General features: G+C 44.8%; 1 protein-coding gene across 2 annotated transcripts in view; it reads right to left on the reverse strand.

Annotated features, from left to right (window-relative positions):
- Positions 1 to 27,098, reverse strand: part of FAM107B (family with sequence similarity 107 member B) — a 127,167-nt gene that overhangs the window by 58,938 nt on the left and 41,131 nt on the right. The window contains exon 1 of one of the 2 annotated variants that reach the window (XM_058022563.1): positions 658 to 754. The exons of the other annotated variant lie outside the window; for it this stretch is intronic. The gene's annotated coding sequence lies outside the window, so the exon portion shown is untranslated. Of the gene's footprint in view, positions 1 to 657; positions 755 to 27,098 lie in introns of those variants that run through there. 2 annotated transcript variants of the gene reach the window in all.

Raw genomic sequence — 27,098 nt, forward strand, 5'->3', positions numbered from 1 at the left:
AAAACCTGGACATTTGAATTTCCACAGTCCTTGAGGGAAAGTTTGACAGACCCAGGTGGGATTGGTGGGAGCACAAGAGAACTCCTCGGGGCTTGTGCCGCTCCCAGCTTCTACTTGGTTTAAAGATCTGTAAGAAGACATCCACTGTCCACACCAGAAGTTCAGCTGCTCTGAACGCTCATTTCACATAGCACCACGTATAGGAAATAAAACATTTATCATTTTAATTTGCTTTTCCAACTCCTCTTCCCGACCACCACTACCCACTCCCCCAGGGATCCCGCATTTCTATGGGGGTGCCCCCACGGCTGTAAGAGTCACCCAAGGATCAAAGCTGTCCCCAAGAACACCCGAACACCCCACGGACACACCGAACACCCGAGGGGAGAGCCGGGGACACCCATGGGAGGCGGCAGCGCCGCCGGAGCCCCGCACACCCGGGGCACCCTCCTGCTTGCTCCCCCTTTAATTTATGCAGAGCCACGACGAACTCCCCGTGTTTCCCTTCACGAGGGAAGGCGCGGGTGCCCCCCCAGCAGGGACCCGCCGCTCCCGCCTCTCTTCCCCGGGAGCCGCCGTCCCTCAGCCCCCCCTGGGCTGGGATATCCCGTCCCTCCGCGCCAGCGCCTTTGTGTGCGGAGCAGACACAGAACCTACCTCGGCGGGGCGGCTCTGCCCGCTCGGCAGCGCGGGGAACGAGGGCAAGGGAAGCCGAGAAGGGACGGAGAGGAGCAGCCACTGCCTGCCCGCCCGCCCGATGCCTGCCGAGTGTCCGCCCGGCCCCGCCACACGCGCGGAGCCGGCCCGGCCGCGCCTGAGGGGAGCGGCCGGGGCGGGCCGGGGGCGGGCCCGGCGCTGAGTCACCGCCGCGGCCGCCCCGCCGCCTCCTTTGTTGTCAGGCGTGGAAAAATCCGGGGTGGCGGGGATGGCTGGGGGGAAATCCCGAGAGAAAAGCGGGAACACTGGGACTGTGTGGCGGCCTGGGCTACGCTCTACGGGCTCAGCGCTGCCCCGGCAGGGACAAGGCGCGTGGGGCAGCCACGGGTGTTCTCAAACTCCTGCCGGGGCTCACCTTCGGGAGACACCTCTCCTTCGATGGAAAAGATTTTTTTTCTGTAACTTTCTCACTGTTTCCTTCCCGTATCCCGCAGCCCTGTTCCTGTGGATCTCTCACCGTTCATTCTGTAGAAATTAAGGTCCCCATCCAAATTAAAGGCTAGGAGGTCACGGCCGGCCAGCCAACACGTGTTCAGTGTACCCAAAATCTGTCTCCGAGCGAGCACTACACGATGGGGACATGAGAAAATATCGGGGACACGGCATAGCGTGCACAGAGTTGGGAACGAACCCAAACAAAGACATTTGGGGATGAAATGTATGTTTACATTGGGGTACACACTGGGACTAAACAGATTTCTTTTGTGTGTTTATTACTGGGATTATTTTGCGTTTCTTCAAAACAGATGACTTGAATCACAGCACAGCGATTGGAGACACCTCAGGGATGGAAAGCTTCAGCCTGGTCTGGGCAGCTTAGTAATCTGAGGACCTGAACATTCAGCATCCCTTGGGCTGTGCGGACCCCTCCCCTGCAAAACCCCCTAGCCCCAGAGGTCCCAGCAGGAAGAGCCTTGGGTGCTCAGTAGATGGTGCTATTTCCACCGAATTTATCCCAAATAACCCTCTGCCCCAGGATGGGAAGGGCAGTGAGTCGGAGAAACAGGTTTTCCATGAGGAAGGACTGAAATCCGGAGTGCTGGTGTGTACTAAAAGACTGCTCAGGTCTTTGTGTGCAGCTGTTCTTCCGCTAGGAATAATCGGCAGCCGGGTTGAAACCTAGGAAATGGATGAAATCCAGGGCACCAGTGGCCATTGGCACATCTGGTTCAATTCAAGCCCACTGCCAAGCACCTGCATGCACAATCAGAGCTGTCCAGTGAACAGATGAAATGCTAAAAAATACTAAATGCTGCTCCAAAAGTCCCTTGTGACATGGCAATCTGGACAGCTATTTGTGTTGTCCATGTCCACAGTGTCAGCCCTGGTGATGGGCAGCCTCGTTCCCCAGCTCTCTTTCCTTTACAGGAGTGTTGTGAGATATGGTTGTTCTGTATGTGGTGCTCATGGACGCTGTATGGAGAAAACCTCATAAAAATTGATTATTTTAAAATAAATATGGTAAAATGATGTGCCTGAATGAATGAGGCAGTATAAATATTGATTAGTTCCCTGGTCTGGGATCAACCCTCTGTCTGAAGCATGGGAGAGGGAAATAGTTTACCGCCAAAATTTTGCAACGAAGTAAAATTAACTGCCAGGCCAGCAGAATGCTGGATTTCCCTATCTTGACCTTACAGACCTTTCCATATCATTTCTGTATGCAAGCATTAACAATTTGTTTTCTAAAGACACTTCGTAGTAGTCCTGATGAAGATTTATCTCTGTTGCCTTAGACACTGCACAGGCAACTGTCCCTGCTCTGAAATCTGACACGTTACCTCAGTGTTTCTCAACCCTTCCTCAGCTCAGACAGCTATTTTGTTGTGATATGTATGGTCTTCCCAGCAGATCCTGCACATCCACACCTTTAAATGGAATGTAACACTTTTCTGAGGCAAAATGACAAAAAACCTCTGGGTCTCTTGCCATGGCTTGTCAAAGCAGCACGGGAATTTTTCATGGGGTTTTGTTCCAGAGTTACATTCAGTTTAAGTTTGTGGTTATGGAGCATCGTTGGCAGGTGCAGATTTAGCAAAGTCCACACACATACAGAATTATCTTGTGCTTTGTGAAATTACTGTAATGCTGTGCAGCCCCTAAGCTGCCATGGCCATATCCAGACCTGAAAAATATTGCTGGACAGAGGTGAGAAAGGGGAATATTTGTGAGGGGCAGAAAGTTGAAAGGACTCACCAAGGACACACCTGAAGACCAGCAATGGCTGAGATCAAGCTGTTATGCTGTTGTCTTAATTCCTCATAAAAGACAGTGGTCAAATGAAAGCTCTGAGTCAAACACCTCACGAGGGATAATTTGAGTCATCACATTGCCTGGCTTTGGTGCAAGAGCTGCCTGGTACCTCAGACCCCTGGCAGGGCATGAGTCAGTCCAGCTCAGCTGCAGCCCCCGAGAGAGGAGCACACCGGTGATCAGCACTGTATCCCATCTGTGAGCCACTCACATTCCTGGAACTCCTGTTCTTTCTTTAAGGCACTTCATATGTGCCTTTTGACCACATGGAAATTACAGTCCATGGTTCACGTGATGAAGAAATGTGGCCACAACTGCATTTTACTCATGACAAGCCTTCTCCCCCCAGCACTCTGGGCACTGAAACTCTAGAAACACTCAAAAAAGCCTCAGGGATCTTTCTAGACGAAAAATAATATATAAATGTAAAACATTACCATTTTACTTTAAATTAAAAGCAGTGTATTGGAATTTAAAAAAAAATAATAAACTGGCTGCACTTTAGACAGAATGATTTACTAGAAATACTTAATATGAAAAATTCCCTTCTTGTTAATATTATAGCCAAAAGTGCAGAGACATTCTATCATATGATCATCAGAGGACATTTGTAATACGTACTTTGGCATTTTGATATCTCATTAATCAAGTATTATGTATTTTAATTGCCTGTTGCTGTTTGTAATTTTTTTAGTCAAACTGCAGAACTAAAAGCAAAATCATCCTTTAATTTAAATCCCTCTTTGTGAGGCAGGGAATTGCGTTTTATGCTGTGCCTGAGCCATACCTGGCCTTTGAGTGTTACCACATTATAACCTTAAATAATAGCAATAACAATTTTACTGTAGCAGAAACAAAGTGGAGTATTTTACAAGGGCAGACACAAGTGGAGTCAGCTGCTGTGGGATTCCCCTTGCTCAGTTTTGGCTGTCTGCAAGCAGACGTCTCGTCTAAGCAGGTCATGAAGGCTGGGCAAAAGGAAAGTACCCTCAGAGAGGGATTTGTGCCTCCTACCCTGAATTTCTGTGCTAGAATTGGACTGGTTGCTTTGGAAGTGATTCTGGTGGTTGTACAAGGCAGGACCTGACCAGCTCCAGCTAGATGCCTTCCTCAGAATTTCTTTAGCTTTGTGTAATTTCTTCACTCAGAGTGGGGAAAATGCCTCGCTGTGTCCTCCTGCTCCCCTTTGCAAACAGGACTTGAGTGCTGCCTGCACACCAGGATTTTTATTCCAAATAATGTGGGGAAGCCCTGACTTGAATCACAGGAGACTGTGGTTTTCTTTATTCCTCTCTAGCCACTTTAAATGTCATTTTTCCCCTAGATTTTTAATTTAATAGAAGTAAATCAATGGGAATGCAGGTTGCTATGAATGTTTTTCCATACCATAATTCTGCAGAAACATCAGCTAAGTATTTGAAGGAACATCTGCTATGCACATAGATGAATATATATATATATAGGAGCTGAACAATATGACTTCAGAGCTTGCAGGGTTTTCTTTACACAAAGCCAGGGGCATAAAAGGGATTTCCTCCAAGTTTTCCTGTGTATTAATAATGAAGATCAGGATGCCACCTTTGCTTCCTCCCCTTCTGAGCATACAGTGAAAGGAAATGGTTCTGGATCGAATCACAAAGAGCAGTGGAAAAAACCAAACTCCACTCCACGCTGGCACTCAGAAGTTTGATTGTCCAGCACACTGCATCTTTATGGAAGAAGTAGACAGATAAATCCCATATGTTAATAGCTGGCCCCCTGTGGGTGACCTTTGGCTCAAATATTCCATATAGTGATTAATGTCACACAGTTGGATCCAAAACATGCTCATTCCTCAGGCTGCAGGAAAAAAAAAGGGGGGGGGGGGGTTTAATTTACCTTCCAAAAGCAGAACTTAGTTTGATAACTTTTTTTGAGGCTGATTTTATCCCTTCCTGTAGTCTGGGCTCTGATGAGCTGTTCTGCATTCCCTCTGCTAGGACTTAAGACCAAGCTTCTCATCTTGCCTCCACTACTGACTCTCTGAGCAACCTGAAATAAGTCATTTTGCCTCAGGTTCTGGTCTATAAGAACAGAGAAAATAACTCTGACTTCCTTACTGACACCATTTGAACTTGCAGACAGAATACACTGAGGTTCATCTTCAGATAAAACTCGATATTGACCTCTAGAACCTCAAGGTATCATAAGATTAGGTCAGAAAATTATAGATATGCTTGGATTGTGGCTTTCTGGCCACCTTCTCCCCTAATCTTGCCATTTTTATGTGCCTTTGCTTGCCTTTTCATGTCATTATAGTGATCTTACATAATTCTAGAGACACAAATTGTACCCCTGGCACTGGCACAGGGAAGCAGGCACCACGATCTCTGAGCCTGTGTGTCAGTTTGATCCTGTAGGGCCCAGGATCTATGGAAAGGTACACATCCTATGTAAAATACAGATATATAGTGCCTGGCATCCCATGGCACTTTTCTGCATAAATCAGATCCTCAAACATACATTTACAGGTGGGCTCAGGGTTGTAATGCAGAACATTTTAACAGACTCAACCATACATCACTGACATCCTCTGAAAGGCCAAAGCCTTGAGGTGCTGCAAGTAATGATACCAAAATTCCTTCCCATTTGACTTCTCTGGAGTCATGTCTGACACAGAAAGCCTCATGCAGCCAATTAAACCATTGCTAAAATTGCCACAGCCCTCAAGTACGTTTAGACTGAGCCTGTATTTCTGTCAGCCTCTTAGATGAGATGAAGCAACAAAGCCTGATGAAGGCTTGGAAGCTGCTCCTGAGGAGATCATGAGGAATTTTGCTTTTACTGGCCCTAAAAAGACATGGCCAGCTGTCTTCCCAGGGATGACACAGGAAAGTCTGTGGAAATACAGCTGTAATAGCTGGAGACACAGAAAACGTGGGACAAAGCCTCTGAGGTCTGTCCCTGCCTCCAGCCAGGACACATCTGGACTGTTGTGCAGGCTGGGCAAATTTTTCCATTCCCAAGCTGGTTTATTTACCCAGAGTGACAGGCTGTTAGCAGACTGTCCTTGGGGTGGCCCTACAGCAATTGGAACAGACAATCTCATATCATTTCCCACTACCAGAAATAATCAAGTGCTCTTTCCTCCATGAAAGGAAAGATGGGCAGATATTCTCTGTGCTCCAAACCATAAAGTACATAAGTACTGGGTACTTAGGGAGAGGTGAAACTTTGCTTTGACTAAATTGTAATTTGGACTATTTTTTCCAGTCAGTCAAGAAGTGTGGATGTAACTAAAATTAAGAATCTCTTGCTAATTTTGAGGGGGCTTGGGTTAAACAATACTGCTGAGATTCTAACATCAGAGATGTTGCAAATTGCAAGGGACAAGTAGCTTTATTTGTGTCTTTTGTGCAGTAATGATTGCACTCTGGGAACTTTCAATGGGCCATGTACATACTTGCAGAGGATCATGCACAAGACCCTACAGCAACTTCCTTCACAGGAAGGAAGGAAGGAAGGAAGGAAGGAAGGAAGGAAGGAAGGAAGGAAGGAAGGAAGGAAGGAAGGAAGGAAGGAAGGAAGGAAGGAAGGAAGGAAGGAAGGAAGGAAGGAAGGAAGGAAGACTCTACATCTTCCTTCCTTCCTTCAATGTGCTGGTTAAACCTAACAACTTGTCCTGGTTTTGTCTGGGATAAAGTTAATTTTCCTCCTAGCAGCTGATACTGTAAGATATCAATAACCATGGTGTTTGCAGCATCCCCATCACCAGAATATATAAGCATGTCTAGTTTAGAAATGATAAAGTAGATTTTCAACTTCCAACCCTAGCTGAAGTTAAGAGGAGAATTAGAAATCACTTTGCCTAAAAATAAAATGAAAAAAAGAAAAAAACCCACCCCTGCTCACCTTTGATCTCTAAAGCAAAAAGTTGATTCTCTAGGTGTTGAGTTCCCTATATTTCTATGTGGGATTCCCTATGCAGAAATCCATGAATATGGTTTATGCTGTGCCAAGCAGAGAGTCTTGAGCAAGCTCAGCATCTCAGACCTTCTGTGCAGGCTCTGCAGAACTGGTGGGTCCATGCAGAAATAGTTTTGACTGTATGCAAATCCCCTTGCATGGGCAGGTTAGCCCAATTTATTATACCACAACTGTTGTTGAGCACCTAGAAATCCTTAATATAGCCAAGCTGCTCTGGTTTTCCATAATTTCCATAAATACAAAAAAAGCCACAGGATGGCAGATGATGTAGAGGAGTGGTAGGGGTGACAGAGACTTCCAGCCTGACACACTGAGCTAGTAACAGTTCAGGGAACAGGAGTCAAAGCTCCAGGTTCTCACTGTCCCAGCAACAGGCAGGTGGCACACTGGAGTGCATGCCCACCCCAGAACTGGTCTGTGATCACCTCATGGCATCTCCAGCTGGCTCAGGCCCGTCTCAGGCAGTTACACCACAAAATTCTGCCTGGATTATCCCTAGTCCTGCATGCAGTTGGGACTTCTGGGGTCATTCTTCCTATGGGGGGAAGTTGTGCTAAAATAAGTTCAAAGTCTCTCTGATTCTTTCTCAGTGAGTCATTCATCATGGGAGTGCTTGTCTTGGTCCTCTAGGCACATGGGGAGAACTGTGGGAAGAAGCTGAAGAGACAAAGTAAATGGGATAGAGTCCCAGGGGAAAGCAGAGCTGAGCTTCCAGCCTTGGCTGGAAATCTGGGTTGTGTATTAGTGTATTGTGTAAATCAAGAAAGAAAATGTGGGGAATGCTGTATCAGAGCCTTCAGCAATGGGCATGAGGGCACAGTGTGAGCACAATAGGTCCAGTTCAGCTTGATCAGTTTAGAATTTCACCTGAGTCTCTTGTCACCAATTCTGCTACAAACAGTAATGGAGTAATGACAGCAAAGCAAGCAATTAACTGAAATAGGTTTCAAACTATTTTCCTGGTTTCCCACTTGAAGTAAATCATTATTCTGACTCTTCATTTTTATTGTCTGCCCCCTGTGGTTTAGCAACCAGCTGGTATTCCTTATGAAGAAATCAGCAGGTTGATTGGAGCTGTGGCTACCCTGACATCCTCTGAGGCTTTCTTATTGACTGACCATATCTTAGATAAGGTTGCCAGTAAATTATAGCTCTGCTTAAGAGCATCTGCCTCAGGGCTGCTCTCCCCTCTATATAAATCCTGATCTAATCCTGCACGTCTTCTCAATTATTGGAGAGCACAATTCAAGAAGTGGCCTCCCCAGTGAACATGAAATGAGATAAACTATTCCTACATAAGGTAAACATGACTGCTCAAGAGTGAAGCTAAGCATTTTCAGGCCAGTCTCCTTCTGATTTTCATGTGGTTTCCAAAGGAAAAACATATCACCACTCCTATTAATGTTGACTGTTATTTTGCCACAATCAGTTCTAAAAATCAGTTTGAAAGTTCTACCTGTCAGTAGAACTACTTGCAAATATTTCTATTTGCAGGAACAACATGTATGACAATTCAGGTGACAACCTTGGGAAAGGAATTGGGTAAGTCACTTTAGAGTCCCCAGCCACAGAAACCCTTGGGAGATCCTTCATGGCCAAGCCAAAATATAGGAAAGACATTTAATTTATGAGATCAATGAATGTGAGAGAGCAAATGGAAAAGGGACAAGCTTATTTTAACATCTTTTTGTGTTAGGCAGATAAATTATATTCTGGATTGCTGGATGAGTTTCAGCACATCAGTGCTGATGGAGATAGTCCATCTTACAACTCCATGAACAAAAGCATCTCATTTGTGGAGTCATCCTATTATAGTGACTAAAGGGTGAGTAAAGGAGCCTGTTAGTGCTCCTACTGGATCAGCAGCTACTCCAAGTTCCAGTGACTGAGACACCTGCTGTCACTTTCTGTGGTCTTACACACACACCACAGCAGCCAAGTCCAGCTTTGCAGGTCCTGCCTGAGCTCTGGTCTGTCTTAAACCTCACCTTTTGTGAGAACCCTTCCTCTGGAAAAAGCCTTACATTGCATGTTGACTACATGCAAATATAAAAACAATGTTTGAGCACTATTAAATGGATGACTTATTTACAGCTTTGTATTTTCACCAGGATAAATGGGAAGAAGCAGGATTTATTCCATTCAGGGGGAAATGTGCATTTAGGAATTAAATTAATGGAATCTGTAAACCAACACCAAGGTTACATGGCAGTTTGACTTAATATAACATTAATGACTTATTCTAATTATGCATTAATGTCTCAGATTATGTTTATTCCGCAGCATTTCCTTTTGTCAAAGAGAAGTTTATTGTTCACCCAGCTCCAAATACAGAGTGAATTTTGACATCTCTGGTGGGAAATCAACAATCTGTCTCATTGCTGCTGTCATCTATGTGAGCTGTTTGCTAGATCATTAATTGGTGCTAGATTGGGATGTCAGATGATAAAAGAGGAGCTCTCATAGGGCATGGTGGGACTACACACAGCTCATCCTCTCTCAGCCTGCATTGCCAGCCCAAGGAAGCACTGCCTGTCCTGGGACAGGCCCCACAGGATCCTCTGGGGAACCTTTCTTGTGCTTCCCCCTGATCAGTCATGGTATAAAGACATAAAAAGTCTGTAAAGAGTAGCTGTAGTGTTCAGGTCAAAAATCTGTCACAAGCCATGCACAAAAGTAAATTCCCAAGGAGTCCTACAAGAAAAGGGCAAACATACATGATACTGCACTCACAGTTGCTAGGTATTCACAGCCTCCTGAATTGACTGCAGATTCCTACTGATTTCTACAAATAGATGAAGATTTCTAGACACAACCCTCCATCGATTTTTTTTTCCCCTGGACCTGTCCAGCCTCCCCTTAAATTCGTGTGAGACTCTGGTAGTGTCTTTTGGCAAGAAATTTCAAAGCTCAATAACCTTCTCATTCTGCCCTGGTTAGTAAGGGTTTTGTAAATGTTAATTGCTATTGCTTAGTACAATTCTTCTTAAAGGAAACATTATCCTATGGTCAATGGAGGAAAACTTCTATAGGCTTCTCTGGTGCCATATCTCAGCAGTATTGTTTAACCCAAGCCCCCTCAAAATTAGCAAAATTAAGAGATTCTTAATTTTAGTTAGATCCATAATTCCTGGCTGACTGGAAAAAACAGTTCAAATTACAATTTAGTCAGAGTGAGGTTTCACCTCTCCCTAAGTACCCAATATCCTTTGTTGCAGTTCTGGTTTTGTAATCCTGCCTTAGTTTCTAGCAGGTTTCATCAAAACAATAATTTCACTTTAAAAAAAGCTACAGAGTGTTTTTTAAGGAGAGATGAAAGGCTGAATGGTGAGTGAGGCTGCCCCATGACAAACAATTACTGAAACAAATAGGTCCAACAAAAAGCTCTGCTCTCATTTACATGGCTACAGGACTCATCTTGCTAAATTGTGGCCCCTTTTATCAAAAGATTTAAATCTGAATTATCTCCTTGTAATTCCCTCAAATTTATGCCATTTGAATTCTGGTTTTGATGAGCTGTTTCTTCTGTGCTATTAACTAAGGCAGAGGCACCCTGCAAATAGAGCATACTTCAGTGCACTCCTTTATTTATGTACTTACAGATAACTTCAGTATTTCCCCAAACAAGATGTGCCACTGTGACCCATAGAGTCAATACATATTGCATTTGCATTCTTTTATAATGCAAGGCAGTTGTAGAATTACGTACAAATAGACCTCTGGGGGCCTGACCTCCCAGCTGTATTAAATAAATCCCCTTAGCACAAAGGAGGAAGAAAGGGAAACAAAGGGCTTCCTGCTGGCTTTTCCTGGAAGCACAGAAGTGAAATAATTCACTTTGGTGTCCTGTGGAAATAAAGGATGGCTATAAAACATCAGAAATCAGTCTTTAGAAAAATACAGCCCCAGAAGTGAGAGAATGAGCAACTTGGCTGTAGAGAAAAGTGGAGTTTCCCAGTGTATTCACTCACCATCATGGCCCTGCAGAAAGCATTTAGTCTTTACTCAAACTAAATGTCCTTGAACTGTGGAAATCATAAGGGGAAAGTGCACCCCTTGGATGGACATAGTTACAGGGTGGGTTTTGGCAGGAGTTTATATAAACTCCTCTGGGAGGAGTTATACTGAGTTGCATATTTGTCTTTATTGGTAGACATACAGTACTCAAGCTGACTGATCTGATAAAAACAGCTGTTCAGACATAATTTCTGGCTTTCTTGCAAAATGTTTAAATGAAAACTTGAAAACAATTTTGTTTCAGTTTAAAATCAAAAGTTTTTTCAGGATTTGTTCATTTATTAAGCAAAACCCACATGCCTTCCTAAAATGTTAACAAATTTAGTCCATTTAGTCTAAAAACCTGTTTCTGGGGGAATAGAAATCTTCTTTTGGAAATGCCAATTCTCCCAGCAAAACTGATGTTGGACTTTGGGTGATCCTGGGCAGACTCTGTAATGTGGGTGATTCTGTTTGTTTTTCTTATGGAAGCTTCCTATGCATCAAAACCTGGATAAATGGCATTTCCACTGCCTGCAACACCAACTCCTCCCCAGTGTGTCTCTCACTGTCTGTATTCCCTGGATTTAATGGCAGTGGAGGGGTATTTCATTCACCCCCTATGATGAGTGGTGTTTTTCCATATGTTCCTTCCCAGAAAGAAGCAGAATGGAAAATCGAGGGTTTTTTTTCTAATTGATGTATGTGTTAACAGGATGAATTTTGGAGAGGGAAGCTCAGCAGTGCTTACTCACGGCCCCTTGGTTTTGTCATTGTGCTGGTCTCAGAGCATCCAGAGTGGAGACACACATTTTGTTAGCAATTAAGTGAATGGAAAAAGGCTGGCAGGAGTGTTCCCATGGCACGTTTCGTTTCAGAGACCGCTGAGATCAAGGGATCAGAGGGAGCAAGCTGGAGCTTAGCATGTGTCACCAGCCCTCCTAGGACCTGCCACATCTCGCATACAAACATGGTTTTACCAGCCCAAGCACTGAACCTGAGGCCCTGTTTGCACATGACAGCATATGGCAGATTTGTGTTTGCAAAACCCAAAGTGGGAATGACAGGGGTGTAATCAAAAGTCCCTGACTGGGAAGTGTTAGACAAATGGTTCTGGTTCTGGTTTCAATCCATGTCCTTTGTTAATCTTATTATTCAGGGACTACTTAGAGCCATCTCATGCTCATTTAAACTAAATACATAACCCAATTAAAACAATCCTGAGCTATTTAGATCTATGGAATTAGACTAAATTTCAGTGCTTCTGACATCATTCAGGGCTCTAGAGCATGAATATCTGTATCATCAGTTTATCTTCTCCCATCTCAACCATCATTAATAAATTGTACCCATGGGTTAGGAGATTGTCATATTTCATACATGACACAACAGTTCCAGCCAATTTCTGGATTTTTGGATACTGAAATCCCCTGGTACAGCTCTATGCCTGACTACAGGATACAGGACTTGGGTCTGCAAATCCACTTGGGTGCCTGGGATGATGGGAATGTGCTGAGGTGATGGCAAGAAAGGACAGAGGAAAAGGGTGGAGCTGGAAGCATTTGGTCCATCAGCACAACAGCTTTCCTAGCAGAGCTGGAGTCTGACCAAAGGCCTGATGGCTTTTTTCTGCTGTAGGAAATATTCTGCTAAGTAGAGGGCTCACAGTGGAAGGAAACAAGGAGAAGGGGGTAGTTTGATGAAACAATGAAATGCTTTTCTCATCAACTGTACTTCAATCCAGCTGCAAGTTGATCTGTTTTGTTAGGAACAGACAAAAAAGGTACTTCCAGGGGATTCTTGCAAGGTTGTGATTAAAAACAAAGAAAGTGCAAGAAGTTAGAGTGACAATTTAACAAAAACAAGGGCTAGAATTCTTATTCATAGCAAAGGGAACTCAGCAGGTAATTCCATGCAGTTTGTTCCCTGGATTTTGTACTATTTCTGTTCACAAACTATTCATGAACAGATTACAGCAATTAAAACAAACAAATGAGGAAACATTTATTAATTATGGAATAATTGATATACAATATGTTATGAGTTAGGGATAATTCTTGGTCTCCAAATTGTATCAGCCAGGTTGAGTGACTCATAATTTGCAGTGTCCCTTTGTCACACATGTCCAAAGGCTCTGCAGGACAAACCCAGCACAATTCATCTCAGCTTTGATGTATCAGAGTGGGGACCTGGTGGGGCTGGAGAAGGTGCAGAGGAAGGCAGCTGAGGGCAAGGGGATGGAGCAGCTGCCTCACAAGGAGGGGCAGAAAAGGCTGAAACTCAGCTGCACTTTGGAGCAAAGGCAGCTGGGCAGGGATTTGACTGAGGTCTGCCTGTTCACAAATGTTCTGGGTTAAAAAACCAGTTATCCATGCATCCCTCAATGCTTTAACAAGCACAGCAACACAAGAGCTGCTGCTTGGGGGATCCATGAGCTGAAGCTCTGCTGCCAAGGGTGCTGTGCCTGGGGACATGGCAGCACCAGGGAGGCAGCCAGGCCCCCAGGCCATTCCAGGATTCTGGGACACCATCAGAGATTGGCACACCTTGGTTTTGGTTTGAACAATCCATGTCAGATCCCAGATCCTACATCCCTGCTCATGGCTTGGACTGCTACATGGGTGCTTTGGCACTCACACAGGAGCTGGGCTTTCCAACACCCAAAGTGCCATGAATTAAAAGTGGTAGGATGAGTAGAATTTTGTGACTTTTGTTATTAGAATGAAAGAACCTCACAAAGGCAGTAAATCTGATTTAATTTCTGTAGACTCAGCTATAAGACATCCCTGTTCCCATCTCTTTGGTCAGTAGCATGTCAAGGGCAGGGAGTTCATTAAATATCACACAGTCCTCCGCAGTGTCTTTTACCTCCTCAGCTTGTTTTCCTGACACAGCTTTAAATTGCTTGAAGATACTTCTCTTTCTCACCCATGCCTTCTCCTTTCACTCCTCTGTGTCCTTTCACACTCTGAATGTGCATTTGAACCTGACAGATCCCTGCTATGCAACAGGGCCTTCACTTTTTTCTTCCTTTTTTAAAACATTTTCTTCTTTTGTACCTACAAATTACTGTAAGTGTGGTTTTCTGCCCTCACTTATAGGGGAGGATAATTTGTGCCTCTTATGGGCACTGGTTTCTTTGTGCCTAGTTCTGGAAAACAAAAAGCACCTGCAGTTGTGTGTCCATGGGTGCAAATTATAAGGATAATGCTAAGACAAGACTGGGAATTTTCCAGTGAGATGGATTTTTACTGGAAAACAAAGAAAATTCATGCACCTGAGCTGAGGGGTTTCTGGGGGAATTTTCACACCAGTTTCAGCAACAGGGGCATTCCTGGAAAAATCTACAGAACATGATAATCAGCTTGCCCTTCCTCAGAATAGTAAGAATTCAGAATTTAGGGAATTTTCTTAAGATGAGCAAGCCAAAGTCAAATCCTGCTGTGCCTAATTGAGTTCTCACATCTCCAGTGCATATCCAGTAAGGATACCAATACCTCCTTCTCAATGTCTTCATTTGAAATTGTCTCACTCAGCACTCACAGGACTTGGTAAGACTGAGGTTCACAGCTGGGCTTTCATTCAGACAGGGCAAAGCCAGGCCTCCCTTTAGACTGAAAGTGGTATAAAACTTTTCAAGTTCCAGACACATTATGCATCACCCTGTGCATCCCATCTTACTGAGGCAAAGCAAAAAAAAAAAAAAGCTTTGCTGTTTCTTTTTCCAAAGTCTGTTAATAACTATAAATAACTTTGAAATTCAGGCAGAGTTAGCTCAGATGGGTCGAGGTGCTCCATGAAAATGCTGTGGGTGTTTTTTGCAGTAAGAGTATACACACAAGCATTTTTTTTTTTCTCCATGTGAGAAAACAGTGTGCATATTTTACAGTCCATTTCCCTCTTTAAGGCTGTAATCATGTTAGAAGAAACCAGCTGGTCTATCCCCCAACAAAGCCCTGGCCAGCTGTAGTGGAAGGAAGGCTGGTGGTGGAGCCATGTGAAAAGCTGTCTGTGGCTCTGTGCTGGGCTCCCACTTCCCTTTCCATGCTCTGCAGCACAGCTGAGGCCAAGGCAGGCAGTGAGACCTGTCTCTCACAGAGCTGCTCCTTCATCATGAATGGCCTCTCTTGGATTTAAAGGTTATAGTCCACATCCAGGACTAGGACCAGAGCACTTTCCCCACTGATGCTGCAAACTAATCCTGTGCTACTTGTAAATATAGCAATGAAAAGCTTTGGTGAAAGGCATGAGGAGCTTGGAAGGATCTTTAGTTTTTGGTGTGTGTAGTAGGAGCCTCTTGATTCTAAAGAACTGAGCTGAACAGGAAGAATCTTAACTTAGCTGAGTCCTCCGAGCTTCATTGCTCCGTGACATTTGTCAGCCTTGTCAGGAAAGAACACCACTAAATTGAAGCTCTGTCCTGTTCTGCTTCATTAGAACATAATGAGGCAAAATTACAGGGTTTGCTGGCACTGCTGAGGGATTCATATCATGACTGTCCTCAAAGCCAGCCAGGTGAGAGCCACCAGCCCCTCCTGCAGCACCTGGCTCTGGGGCAGGGCAGAAGATCCACTCAGGCTTTTTCTGGAATATTAAAGAAATCCTCAGTAGCCCCAAAGGGCCGAGGGGCAAACAGAGGCAGATGTGGCAGCTGAAGGGCACTGGAGCAGAGCTGCTCCAGCACTGCCCATCCTTCCTGAGGGCTGTGAGGGGCCTTAATGGGCCCCATGTGCTGCAGGAATGCAAGGCTCTGCGTGGGCTGGGAGATTTATGCTCCTGACATTGGGGGGATTTCCTGGCTAGGAGCTGATTGCTTTGGACTGTGTCTCTGCTCTGAATTACTGGGGCTTTATTGAGCAGCAAACCTGAGGAAGCAGCAGAGCTGGAGATGGACTCTTGTCCTGTGTAAGATCCTGCTGGTTTAACCTCACATTTCTGGGGGTGTGGAGCAAGAATTGTTTCTGCATTTAGTTGTCATTTAAGTGTCATTAAAAGATGGGACTGGCCTCATTAAGGTTGTTTTCTGTTTTCCACAAACCCCAGCAGTGAAGGTACGTAGGTATAATTATAAAATTATAATGGTTTCCCAGTCCTCAACGAGGTATGGGACGTTGTGAGCCACAGATGGCATCTTTATGTTTTAGCAACCTTCTGTCATTTCAGTGACTTTTTATGAATTTTTGCATTAATGAACTCATGTAAACTGCTGGTAGCCCAAACTTCCCATAACTCAACAAAACATTATGGTGAACTCTACTTTCCTTTGATTTATACCTGCTGTTTGGCAGCACAACACCTCCTACACAGCATTCAGGTGTTGTGTGGGCTGTAGGGTAGTTTAATTGACAGAATGTTATACTTGAGACCAACATCAGAGATGAAACTCTTCCATATTTTGTTCATCCTGGACTGCTGACCAGCACACCTGAAGTTGAGCTCCCCATGGGGAAAGCACCAATGTGTTTGAAGGACCTGCCTGAGGTGAGAGCACCTGAACACACAGACATTCAGTCGTCAGCTCAAGGAATAACTTTGCTTTTATCTGTGTCACCCAGTGAGACACTCAGCAAAGGTTTGGATGCTCATACAGTGAGAGGAAAGCAGGTAGACTGACATACTCCAAAAGGAAAGGAATAGGGTGAGAAGAAAATGAGTGGCTCTGGAAAGGTCTGGGGAACACACACACACACAGAGGTAGAGATGTCAGTGGTACAGGTGATGATGTGAGATGGAGGGAGGAAAAAGAAGCATAAGGTTCAGTGATTTGGTTTCTGCCTGTGATTTAGGTCTGGGCTTAGCTTGCAATAGTTTGGTTTGAATGTGTACACAAAATGAAGAAAATCACAGATCATAAGAACAACAAAACCTGAGGAAAATGAGCCCCCTTCTGAAAAGACCTCCCACTCTGGCCACCACATGGTTAACAGAACCTTTATTAACACAGAATTGTCAGGCTCCAATGTGAACACCTAAAGTTCATTCCCATGGTTCTCTGAACATTGAAAGACAGAAATTCAGTTGAGTAACTTAGGAAAGCCTTCTCCTCTTTCCCATGCTGCTAGCATTGCAGTATATTTCTGGCATTGTTTAAAGTGTTACTGGCAAATAATATTGCTTTGTGCATTATAAATAGAAATCAGGCAGCAAATGGAATTAAATGTGGACTGAAAGGCATGAATTCCTGAGCAGAACAGTCTGTGTGTCTGACAGGAAATAGACAAACTTTGTTAAGTTTGCCCAGGACCAGCCTAATTTGATCTTGGAGTTTTTATTATTTTTTAAATGTGGTTTTACATTACTACAAAATGTAGCAGCTACTTGACGCTGAAAACAAAGCCAGCAAAATAAGATCCCTCCAGGGCATTCCAAGTTATTTAAACCTGAGCTTTTCCAGCATTCCTGTGCTACAGATAACAGTAAACAGTAGGTTAAAAATATACAGCATTAGAGTTATAGAGGAAAAAAATAGCAGCAGATATTTGTGAAGGACAGATTAGCAACAAATCCCTGACCTGGATCGATGTACCCTAATAAAATTTGCCAATGGGTGGGGGATTGGACACTTTGGAAGGGAAGACCTGGATAGGCTGAGAGGACATGCTGCTATCAAGAACCTTGTGAAGTTCAGCAAGGACCAGTGTGAGGTCTTGAACCTGGGAAAACACTCCAGGAGTGCAGCAAAGGCTGGGGAGCAGCTCTGTGGGAAGGGACCTGGGGGGCAGCCAGCTCAGGATGAGTGAGCTCTGGGCTGCTGCTCAAAGAAAGAGCAGGATGCTGAGCTGCATCTGCAAGGGAGAGAGGATAAAATCATTGTCCCGCTCAGCACTTGTCAGGCCACACCTGGAACTGTGTGTTCTGTTTTGGTGCCCACATCAAAAAGAGGTGTGGGCAGGCTGGAGAGGGGCCACAGAGATGATCCAAGATTGGGAAGCCTGTTGAGTGAGGAAAGGCTGAGAGAGCTGGGTTTGCTCAGCCTTGAGAAAAGGGTTAGGCAAAACACCCTATCACCATGTTTCAGTATTCAAAGGATGCCTACAAAGAAGACAGAAACTCCCTTTTTACAAGGAGTCACATAGAGAAGATGAGTTAGACAAGTTATTCCTGGGGAGATTCCAGTTTGACACAAGAGGAAAACTTTTCATAATGAAAACAATCAGCCACTAAAATAATCTCCTCAGGGAAGCGGTGGATTCCTCAGCATTAGACACTTATAAGATTAAACTGGACAGGGTCCTGGGCCATCTAGACCATGCTTTTGCCAAGAGAAGTTGGATGACATGATCCTTGAGGTCTTTTCCCACCTGGTGTTCTGTGATTCTAGGTTCCTATGAAATTCCAATTCTTTCAATTATGTAAAACACCAGCTGTGCTGCAATTCTGCAGTGTGCTGGTGGGGAATTGCACCCATCTTTCAGGGTTTTCCATCAGGTTCTGTACTACAGAGGCATCTATCACATAAAATACGGAGCAGATGAACTTCTTAGTGTCTTCAGTTAATTTTTTTATATGTTGATTAATTCTACAGGGTTTTTTTTTTAGTTTTGCTTCCAGTTGCAACTTTCATAAGGACATTGTGGACATTTTTGGTGACAATTAGAGTGAAGAATGTTGAGTTTCCACAGCATCTGTCATTTTCTGCTGGGGTAGCAAGGTCTTTTGGAAGATTAGGATTAATCTTTCCTGCTTCCTGGCTCCTAAAGATAGCATCCAAGCTGTCCCCTGACTGCACTGCAAGTTCATTCCACAGCTAAAACCTCTCCTTATCAAAGATCTGTTCATGCCCCTCCCTCTCTCCTTCCTCAGCTTGCTTCCTCTTTGGTATTTTAGAACAAGATTTAGCCACCCTAACACTTTCCATGTCAATAGTCAGCATCACTGAGTTGCAAGAATCCAGTCTGGTAACTGCTAACTGGAGGTTCCCTCTCTAGGCATCTTTGGGACTTTTTGTAAAACCCCAAAATCAAAAAATGTTGGCTTAGAATCACAAAATTTTCAGTTTTGTGTTGCAAGCCTTGGAACATTTTCATTTTCTTCATAAAGTGTCTTGGAGAATGTATTTCCTCTGAAAACACATTTTGTTTTTGGAGAAGCCCCTCTTTTCTTTCCAGTTCTGCTGGAAATTCAGGAGGAACCGATGTCACCTTTGCTTTGCTGGAAAAACCAATTGCAAACTCTGCCAGAGGAGGAAGAGCTGTGTGTATACCCAGGGAGGTACACAGACATCTGAGCTCTTTCATGTGGCTGGGCATGGACCTGATCTGAGAGCTGAGCGTTCCCAAACTCCTCTTTGCAAGCAAGGTGCTCCCATTCTCCCACTTTTGTAAGAAAGGAAGAGGCTCTGACTGCTGACACCCTGCAGGGCGCATCCCTGAGGCACTGATGTCACAGACATCTTTTTGTGAAAATCCTTTCTTAGGATATTTTCCCTTCTGAGAAGCTGAGAGGCCTCAGAAACAAAATGTAAACAATGGTTATCTGCTGCTGTGGAATGCAACAGGTGCATCTGTGATTGGTCTCATGTGGGATTTTGGGATCAGTGACCAGTCATGGCAGAGCTGGCTCTCTCTCTCTGTCTGAGCCACAGACCTTTGTTTTCATTCCATTCTATTCTTGGCTTAGCTAGCCTTATGGGGTGAAACTTTTCCTTCTTTTCTTTTTAGTATAATGTAATACATATATCATAAAATAATAAATCAAGCCTTCTGAAACATGGAGTCAACATTCTTGTCTCTTCCCTCACCTGAAAACTCCTGTGACCGTGGTCACACACTGACATCACAAACAAGGATTAAGCCTGCTCTGGGCTCTGCTGAAGTCAAAAAGGATCCTGTGCACACCCAGGCACCTGGAGCTTATTCCATGGTCACAACCCAGATTGATGTGCTGATCCCACACTGAGGCAAAACTCCCATTGATCTTCATTATGCAGGATATGACTGAGATGGGACTGAGGAAACACTTAAAAAACAAGAGACCTTTAAAAGTATTTTCATTCCAATCCCTTGTTTTAAAGCTGTAACTGTGATCTACAGTGATAATTTATGCAGCAGATTGGTAGTAAAACTATTGTGCAGTCAGTGTGATATTGCAAATGGGAATTTAATAATTGCTGATTATTTTAGAAATGTTGTCTTGTTAAAAACAAGACATAGGAATAAGTGATAATCAAGGGTGAAGGGATTACTGCTGTTGATTTAAAAGCTTGCTAAGGCAGATTTTAAATCCCAAAGCCAGAGCATTTCTTTTAGCAAATAAAAATGCAAAGAGGAACAGACTGGTGGAGTCTTGTTCGAACAACTGGCGGGCAAGTAGCAGTAAATCATGCAAAAAACATTTCCTAAACTTTCCCTTTTAATAAATTAGGTGTTGTTTGTAAAATAGCTTGGGAGAACATGTTAACACAGAACTGCTAGCTAGATAACAAGCCAAATCCATCTCTGCATTTCAGCCCAATTGCACCAGGGATGAATTTGGCTCTGTGTCTCTACAAACATGAATCAAGCTGTTTGCATTTTGTCATTACACTATCCGTGACCCAAGTGTATACATTTCCTTGGCAACAGCAATTAAAAGCCTGACAAAAACACTACACATTATCTGTACAATTTTTTTCTTCCTTAGCAAAAGTTGCATTTTCCCACCCCTGCCCCTCCCTAAGAAAGGAAGATTAAGGGGCCCATCCAGTTTCCTGTGAAACTGAAGATAAAAATTCCTCTGGTTTTGACAGCAGCAGCAGTGCTTTCTTCATTTAGTGATTATTTATTGGATTGATGGCTGAGTCCCAGGCAGCAGTCCCAGCTCTGCTGGCTCTGTGCTTGCCTCATAAAACTTCTCTTGTCCGTGGCCATGTCCATGCTCTTCCAGAGAAAAGAGGAAGGCTGATGTACCAGTGGTGCACTGGAAGCCTTCTGGGTTCCCAGGTGTTTGGGGGAGATGGCATCAATTTCTTAGGGCTTTCTTTGGGAAATTCATCAAAAGTGAGAGCTGCAGGGGTATTTTGGGACCATGTATATCTATTTAACTAAGAGATTCACCATATCCCTCAGGGGTTTATTCTCTGTGGAATATTTTGATGTATCTAAGCCCTCTTCCAAACCCTTATCAGACTTCTCTTCCTGATTCAATGAAATCCAAGACTAAATAAAGTGTATAGCTAATAATTACAGGAATTTCCATAATGGCTGTTTTCAGCTAGATATTCCAATTAGAATGAGAGAATTTGTATGTGCATCAGGTATAATGGACTAGATAACATTTAGTGGGCAACAGCAAACCCCTGCTCGGAGCAGTGCAGATCACAGTCCCCATCCTTAAGGAATTTTCCATGCAAATAGGTGTAGGCCTGTCAAATTCTCTTTTCAGAGGGAGCCCAATGAGTGTTTCAAGGTTTGTGCTCCCAGGCTTTTGGCAGCTGCTGCATTCTGAGGGTGGTGTATTTATTCCCTAGCAGAGAGCTGAGCTGCTGGCAATGCAAACTCCAATGAACACTCACCTCTGCTGGAGATAAAACTTCAGCCATCCCAAGCCTCTGCTCACGAGGGGTGGCTGAACCTTTGTACCCTTCCAGCTGGGATTGCAAGGAGCTGGGAGATGACCAGAGGCATCACACCCACTGCAGTCAGTGGTTCAGAGAGAAGATTGTTGTTTTTGGTGCATCTGGGATACCCACCAAGCTGCCCTGTGCAGTTTTTACCTGACTAATGGTAAGAAAAACAGCAAGAGACAAAAGCAAAGTGTTTCCCTCCTGCTTTGTGTGTTTGCATGGCAACATGATAACCCCACTGCCAGAGCCAGCAGCCCTTTTCCATTAGCAAAACCAAGCAGTCCTTACCAGCACACCAAAAAAAAAAAAAAAAAACCCAACAGGCTGCAGGGGAGGGGGAGGGAGGGAGTGCATTTTGTGTATTTTCCACATCTGTTTCCTCCATCCACCTCTGGTTTGCTGCTGCAGGGCAGGAAACACATTGCACCAGCCACTGCCCCACTGGGAGCCGGCCTGTGAGGGGCTGGAAGTGCTTCACACTTCATCTGCTGGAGCTTGGAAACATGGATTGCTGCTAAACACAGCTTGGAAAACATGGATTGCTGCTAAACCCAGCTTTGGAAAACATGGATTGCTGCTAAACCCAGCTTTGGAAACATGGATTGCTGCTAAACCCAGCTTTGGAAATGTGGATTGCTGTTAAACCCAGCTTGGAAAACATGGATTGCTGCTAAACCCAGCTTTGGAAAACATGGATTGCTGCTAAACCCAGCTTTGGAAAATATGGATTGCTGCTAAACCCAGCTTGGAAACATGGATTGCTGCTAAACCCAGCTTGGAAAACATGGACTGCTGTTAAACCCAGCTTTGGAAACATGGATTGCTGCTAAACCCAGCTTGGAAAATATGGATTGCTGCTAAACACAGCTTTGGAAAACATGGATTGCTGCTAAACACAGCTTGAAAAACATGGATTGCTGCTAAACCCAGCTTGGAAAACATGAATTGCTGCTAGACCCTGCTTTGGAAACATGGATTGCTGCTAAACCCAGCTTTGGAAATGTGGATTGCTGCTAAACCCAGCCTGGCTGCTGTGTCAGGGCAGCAGTCTGAGCAGAGCGTGTTTGCTTTGGGTACAGTAGAGAAAAAAGGAAAGGGCAAAAAAAATCAGTGAAGGGAGGAAAACCAATGAAAGCTGGCCTTGATAAGGGTGTTTTGGTAGCTGTGCACATCAGTGTGAGGAGCTGCTCCTTCACAGATGTGCCCTGGCTGTCCTTTCACACTGACCTGCACATCAATTCTGCCAAGTTCCCTTATTGCCCACTTCTCTCTGCTTCATAAATCTCCTTCAGGATGTCCTCTGTGTAAGAGGAGCCACATTTGAGTCTTTCCTGCTGTGAACAAGTCCCTAAAAGTCCATCCCCTGACTCCCTGTTGTCACCATGATATCTTATGAAAAACCCTTTCATTAGGATTTTTTCTCCTGAGAACCTTCAGAGGAAAAGAAAAACAATAAGTATCTGCTGCTGTGGAATGCAACAGGTGGATCTGTGATTGGTCCATGTTGGTGGTTTCTAATTAATGGCCAATCACAGTCAGCTGGCTCAGACTCTGGTCAGTCACAAGATTTTATTATCATTCCCTTCCTTCCTTTGCTAGCCTTCTGATGAAATCCTTTCTTCTATTCTTTTATTACAGTTTTAATATATCATTTTCTTTTAATATAATATATATCATAAAATAATAAATCAACCTGATTTATAATAAATATAAATCTGAATATAACATAACAAAAAATAAATCTGAAATATGGAGTCAAGATTCTCATCTCTTCCCTGCAAACACCACCACACCCTGTTACTCCTCAAACACCTCAGTCCCAAGGCAAGGTTTTCTCCTTTCTGCCCTTTCCCCCTGACTCCCATGAAGTTCCCCTTTATCCTTCACATGTTTCAGGGTACTGGCAGCCCTGTGACACCACAGCATGAGCTGCCAAAGACCTCTCCCACTTGCTCCACTGCTTCCTTGGGGCATGTGGCTGTTGGAACTTGCAAGGGTGTTTGCCATAGCAAGAATTCGTCTCTATTTCTAAGGCTTCAAAAAACAGAAAAAGATGTTGTTCTTCCCCACCCATCCTCTCCTGACAAAGAATGTTTGTGAGCAACTGAAGATAAACACTTGTCATAATAAAACCTTGTCATCTCTTTTCCCAGTAACCTCTCGGCATCTGGCCCCTGGCTCTGCTGCAAAGCCAGATAAGTTCCCTTCCTGATTTCATCCAGCTCGTTTTCACACTTTCCAAAACTTGAAGCTTGCACACAGACATGCCCTTGAGACTGATAGAGAATAGCCTGTGTTAAGCAAAAACACCAGCCAGGTCTTCACTCTGCAACAGCCTTTCCCAGAACGTCCCACAGCCCTTTGTCTATCTCACCAGAGGCCAGGCTGTCATTTCATTTCAGGGGCCAGCTCTTCACCTTGGGTCCCCCAGTGCACTTATGGGGTGCCCTACTGAGGCTGAGTCCCTCTTTAGCAAGGGAAGGGAGGCAAAAGGAAAAATGGGTTGTGATTTTAAGAGATTTCTCGGTCTTGCAGCAGAAATGAGAAGGCAACACTGCGTGGTGCCCATGAAGAACACAATGGATTCCTGTGAGGCAGGCAGAGTGTGCAGAGAGTTGTGCCCCTCTCAGATGTGCACAGATACCATGGCTGGGTCACAAAGGAGGAGAGAGAGATGCCAAGGGCAGTAGCAGAGCAAGGACAGCACGAGGTGCTCTGAGGTGATATTGTGACTCCCTTCAACATTTGTCACATCATAAACAAAACTCAGTCCGAGGCAGTGCTGTCTGTCCCACGCTGGGGAGGATGTGCCTTCATCTTCACCTCACCCTCACCTTTTAATCCCCAAGTTCTCCTCAATGACACGTGCTCAGAATGAATGAGTGTGCAAATGAATCCCTGGTGCACAGAACTGCAGGGTTTAGCTGGGGGGTTGATGTAGCTCTAGGATTAAATACAATTAGGCTGTCTAGACCCCATTCAGCAGGGATGTGGATGGGGTGAGGATTACCGGCTGGGAAATCAGATATTCAGTGAGAGGGTGGGCAGCTGGGCTGGGGCAGGAGAGGAAGCCAAGTGGAAATGTAAGAAAGCACAGAATAAATTGTCAGAGGGCTGGATGTATTGTACACCCTCAGCTCCCTTGCACTGGCTGTTCCCTGTGCTCCTCTGCAACAGCTCAGCCCTTTGCAGTCTTGCACATCTTTCCTCCTCCAGAGCACTGTTAGCATGGAAAATGGCATTGCTTTCCATTAACATTGGCTCAGTGAGACACAAACTGGACAATGATCATAGAATCATAGAGTTCTTTAGGTTGGAAAAGACCCTTAAGGTCATCAGCTCCAGCCATTAAGTCAGCACTGTCAATTCCACCATTAAATTATATCCTCAAGTGCCACATCCACCAAGTGCCACATCCACCTGTCTTTTAAATCATTCCAGGAAGGGGAATACATACAGAGGGACATACAGAGGGACTGTGGCAGAACAAAACCTGAAGCCAGGTCTCCAGGATGTTCTTCTAATCCTTGGACTATGCCCATATCCATGGTTCTTCCCTTCCAGGCTCCCAGGTATAGGAGTACTCCTATAGAAATCAGAGCCATGATCTATTTGGTGTGCCACAGCAAGTGCTTCTCACCTGAAAATAAAAATGTCCCATTTCCTTCCTCTTGGTATTCCCCACAGGCAATGGGGCCCAAACCCACCCCTGCAGCAGTGCTGATGGAGGAGATGCCCAGGGGAGGTGATTTGTCCCTCCTCAGCCTCCAGCTCGTGGCACAGATTGTTTTTCCCATGGGAAGCAGGTGTGGGCGTGCTTTGGGGACCCCGGTGGCCCTGTTGGGACGTGGTGGCACAAACCACCCTGTGTGGATGTCCCCTGCTCCTGCTGCTTTGTGCTGGGCTGTGCTCTGCCTGGCAGTGCTGCTCTGAAGGCAGATGGTCCTGCAGCTTGTTGCTTCTTGCCAGCCTGAGCAGACGGATCTGAGGGCCCTCAGAGGGAGCAGGAATCTGCATGTGCTGAAGCTATTTTAAACACATCAGCACAGTCTAGCATGGAGAAGACCCTGCTGCCTCAGAAGCATATTTAGCCAATCTGATACAGAAACCTGACCATATTTCACAGAGCACATCATTTACCCTGCTCCAGGCATGGCCCGGGACTGGGATGCTTCATGCAGTTCCAGCCATTAGGAAGGAGAGCCCTTTTTCCAGGGGGAAAACCACAATTTTTCATTGCATGAGCTGGAAAACCACCTAAATTAATCTGTTTCTTTATTTACTCCTCCCTCAGTGCTGTTGGAGGGTCTTCAGGTACCTCTTGGTACCAATCCTGTACCCTCCCTCTCTCCACACTGAAATAGGACAGGAGGTTGGGAGGGGGGGAATGTGAATTATTTGCAGTGCTGTTCAGTCTGTGCTGTGAGCAGCAGCCCTGCTTGGTGTTGTCCTGCCTGCTCTGACCCCAGAGCACCAGGAGCTTTCATCCCTTCTTGGGTAAATAACTGATTTTATGCCCAGGGCATGGCTTGGTGCTGAGGAGTGTGAGTGCTTTTGTTCTGTCTGTAGCAGAAAGAATAGAAATTAATCTCTCTCTGCTCTAGTCAGCCCTTACATCACAGATATCACACAGTTCTTTGTAGTTTCCAGCAATACTTGGCTTTGTGTAACTCCTCAGTGACTTTTCCCTGCCTCCTCTTGGCCCGTGGAGATGTGCTGCTGCTCACTGACATGCCACTTTCTGCAGGCAGGAAATACTCTGCTGACCTTTCTGGCTCTAAGGATGCACTTTCCAGTCTGAGCAAAGCCCAGGAGACCTGAGGTTTTATTCTTGCTGCATGACAAGCAGCAGGAGCCATAGGTGTGGGGTGTTTGGGATGTGTCCCACCACACCACAGCTGGCAAAACAAATCTTTCCACAAAGTTTTCACCACCTGCCCCAGCTTCCTCTCCACAGGAAATCCATCCTCCCCCGCTGCTGGAGACAAGAGCTGGGCCTTTGTTTGCAGCTCCCCTTTCACAAATAGAACCAGTGCTGACTGGTAAACACAGTGCCACTGAGTGTGCAGAGCAGCACTCAAAGATTGGAAGATAATGGTAATGGGGTTTTTTCTACTGACTTGGGTAAGAGGAGCTGCCAAATCCCTGAACTGTGTGCAAACAGCTCCTTGTTACTGAAATTTGCTTTCCAGCAGCACCCTAAGGTGCTTTCTGTTTTGTATGCACTCAGTTTGAGGCTGGCTGGGATTTTAAGGGACAGAATTAAGGACAGATCCAGCCTGGATACAAAACTGACTCCTCAGGAAGAGTCTGGCTGCAGGAATGGGACATGCACATGGATAGGAACAACAGGAGCATCACTGCACTGGTTCTGACCTGAAGTCCAGCTAGATGAGTATCAAACCTCCAAATAAGCCTGAAACCACTGACTTCAAGAGCAGATAATCATATCCCTTCAGCTATGAAGATTATATTTCCCGTCTACAAATGCTAATAGTTTAAACACCCTTAATTTTTGTATTTTTATATCTCTCCTGCCCTAACTAGCTCCATGCAAGTTCTGTATCTCCCAAACTCTCCCATAAAAGGGGTCTCAAGACTGAAGAATTTAAAGAATTTGATT

The sequence above is a fragment of the Melospiza georgiana genome, chromosome 4 (genome assembly GCF_028018845.1).
Source record: "Melospiza georgiana isolate bMelGeo1 chromosome 4, bMelGeo1.pri, whole genome shotgun sequence".
In the NCBI taxonomy this organism is placed as follows: Eukaryota; Metazoa; Chordata; class Aves; order Passeriformes; family Passerellidae; genus Melospiza; species Melospiza georgiana.